At 48.3% G+C, this 2962-nt stretch overlaps 1 non-coding gene across 1 annotated transcript; it reads left to right on the top strand.

Annotated features, from left to right (window-relative positions):
* The first annotated feature begins 2410 nt into the window (after nucleotides 1-2410).
* Nucleotides 2411-2548, top strand: LOC119923133. Its single transcript, XR_005448777.1, has one exon. It is a non-coding gene; the product is annotated as a small nucleolar RNA SNORA7 (small nucleolar RNA).
* Nucleotides 2549-2962: the final 414 nt, after the last annotated feature.

The following is a 2962-nucleotide window of genomic DNA, read 5'->3' as shown; positions in this document are numbered from 1 at the left end:
CTATGTGCAAAGCACTGTTCTAAGCACTGAGAAGGTTACAAGGTGATCAGGTTGTCCCATGGGGGGCTCACAGTCTTAATCCCATTTTCCAGATGAGGTAACTGAGAAACAGAGAAGTTAAGTGACTTGCCCAAAGTCACCCAGCTGACTATTGGTGGAATCAGGATTTGAACCCGTGACCTCTGACTCCAAAGCCCGGGCTCTTTCCACTGAGCCACGCTGCTTCTCTAAAAAATGGGAGAGAGGAAAGGGAAGGGGGGAGGGGAATCAATCAATCAATCAATCAATCAATCGTATTTATTGAGCGCTTACTATGTGCAGAGCACTGTACTAAGCGCTTGGGAAGTACAAATTGGCATCACATAGAGACAATCCCTACCCAACAGTGGGCTCACAGTCTAAAAGGGGGAGACAGAGAACAGAACCAAACATACCAACAAAATAAAATAAGTAGGATAGAAATGTACAAGTAAAATAAATAAATAAATAGATAAATAGAGTAATAAATATGTACAACCATATATACATATATACAGGTGCTGTGGGGAAGGGAAGGAGGTAAGATGGGAGGATGGAGAGGGGGACGAGGGGGAGAGGAAAGAAGGGGCTCAGTCTGGGAAGGCCTCCTGGAGGAGGTGAGCTCTCAGCAGGGCCTTGAAGGGAGGAAGAGAGCTAGCTTGGCGGATGGGCAGAGGGAGGGCATTCCAGGCCCGGGGGATGACGTGGGCCGGGGGTCGATGGCGGGACAGGCGAAAGCGAGGTACAGTGAGGAGATTAGTGGTGGAGGAGCGGAGGGTGCGGGCTGGGCAGTAGAAGGAGAGAAGGGAGGTGAGGTAGGAGGGGGCGAGGTGATGGAGAGCCTTGAAGCCCAGGGTGAGGAGTTTCTGCTTGATGCGCAGATTGATCGGTAGCCATTGGAGGTTTTTGAGGAGGGGAAGAGGGGAGAGGGAAGGGGAGAAAGGAAGGAGAAAGGGGAGGTGTGTGTGTGTGTGTGTGTGTGTGTGTGTGTGTGTGTGTGTCTGTGTGTCTGTGTTCGCAGATACAAGCTAATCAGGTTGGATCAGTCCCTGTCCCACATGGGGCTCATAGTCCTAATTCCCATTTTTGCGATGAGGTAAGTGAGGCATAGGGAAGTGAAGTGACTTTCCCAAGGTCACACAGCCAGGTTTAGAACCCAGGTCCTCTGACTCCCAGATCCTTCCTCCATCTGCTAAGCCACGCTGCTTCATGACACCCTTTCCCTTCCCACGAAGAGCATGTATTCTGACGGGGATTAGACGCAACCATACTTAACTCTAGTGGAGGAGACTGCTGGGGACAAGTAGTGTGCAGGAGTTCCAGGTAGTGCTGGGGCTTCTAACCCTTTAGCTCCTTGAAGGTAGGGATTGTGTAGTAAGTGCTTCCCCTCTAGGAGCTTGGTATCTAACACGGGGTTTGCAGTCTATCCCTTACACACTTGCTTGCTGCAGCTGAAGCTTGTTGTTTCCGCTGCTCCTACTGCCCTGGAGCCTTCCACTCCCCCACTTACGTAGCCAGCCTGGTCTCAGCACTTCTTGGGGTCCAAAGCCCACTCCCCATTTAGCACAAGGACAGAAGGTTGAAGGCCCAGGTTTGGGGAGTTTGGGGGATCCCCACAATACCCGGAGGCTGCGTAGGATCCGCATGTGCACATTGGGCATCTCCTTTGGGTCAGGGCTCCTGGTAGGGTGGGAGGTGGAGCTCAGTAACAGGATTGCAAAGCAGTGGTACCTAGTGGAAAGACAGAAGCCCTGAGGATCAGAGAACCTGGGTTCTAATCCTGGCCCTTCCAATTTCCTGCTGTGTGACCTTGGGCAAGTGACCTAACTTTTCCTTGCCTCTGCTTACTCAACTACAAAATGGGGATTCATATCTGTTCTCCCTCCTAACTAGAGATGTGGGACCGGGATTATATCTGGCCTGATTAATTTCTATCCACCTCAGTGCTCTGAACCGTGCTTGGCACGTAGAAAATGCTTAACAACTACCAAAAAAAGTCCTCCTCTGTGTGAGGACACAAGGGCTTAGCTGGCAAACAAGAGCTGAAGTGGCTGTCTGAAGGATGTTTAGGTAGGGAGATTAGAAATTGATCAGAAAAGTCCTCCTGGTTAAGACTGTACCAAATATCTTTCATCTATCCTGTCTTAGTACATGAATGACATTGTTATTACTGTTGTTATTATTATGAATATAATTAATAATAATATTTTATTTGAGGCTATCAAGCAGAGCAGCATGGAAACAGCACTAGGCCAAAGAGAGAGTCCAGTGCCTTCAAGAATTAAATCAACCTTTAAGCGTATACTTATGTTCACACTAGATTTTAAGCTCCCTGAAGGCAGGGATCGTGTTTACTAACACTATTGTATTATACTCTCCCAGGTACCTAGTTGCCTTCTCAGGATCACACCTGGAGAGTTGCCAGTACTTTACCAGTCTCTACCACGGGAGGGAGAGTCAAGCAGAGGCATACCCATTCCATTCCTAGCTCAGGCAGTGGCAAGCAAATGGAAGGCAATCTGCTACAAGTCAAAACTCCCCTTTGCTGGACAGCGGTGGCGCAGGAGTAAGTCAAGGGTGGAGACACAATTTTATTGCTTGGAAGGAGGCACTGGTAAACCACTTCCATATTTTCACCAAGAAAGCTCTACAGGTATGCTACCAGAACGACTGTAGAGGGAGGTGGGGCATTCTGGGAGAGATATGTCCATGGTGTCGCTATGGGTAGGAAACGACTCAACAGCATAAGACAAGACAAGTTCCTATTCTCCTTTCAGTATGTGCTCAGTAAATATCAATGACTGTTTAAATTTGACAAGATGTGTCTTTTAAACATGGGGTTTCTCTGCTCATCCCTTTCTGCCTAGCTAAAATAATCCTGACTTTGTTGTTCTTGTAATCGGTGTTTTCCTCTACTGGGAAATTTCCTGGAAGAGGTAGTCAC

Source organism: Tachyglossus aculeatus, unplaced genomic scaffold, assembly GCF_015852505.1.
Source record: "Tachyglossus aculeatus isolate mTacAcu1 unplaced genomic scaffold, mTacAcu1.pri scaffold_146_arrow_ctg1, whole genome shotgun sequence".
NCBI classification, from domain to species: domain Eukaryota; kingdom Metazoa; phylum Chordata; class Mammalia; order Monotremata; family Tachyglossidae; genus Tachyglossus; species Tachyglossus aculeatus.
The sequence above is the reverse complement of the archived record's forward strand: the minus strand, read 5'-3'. Positions and strand labels throughout refer to the sequence as shown.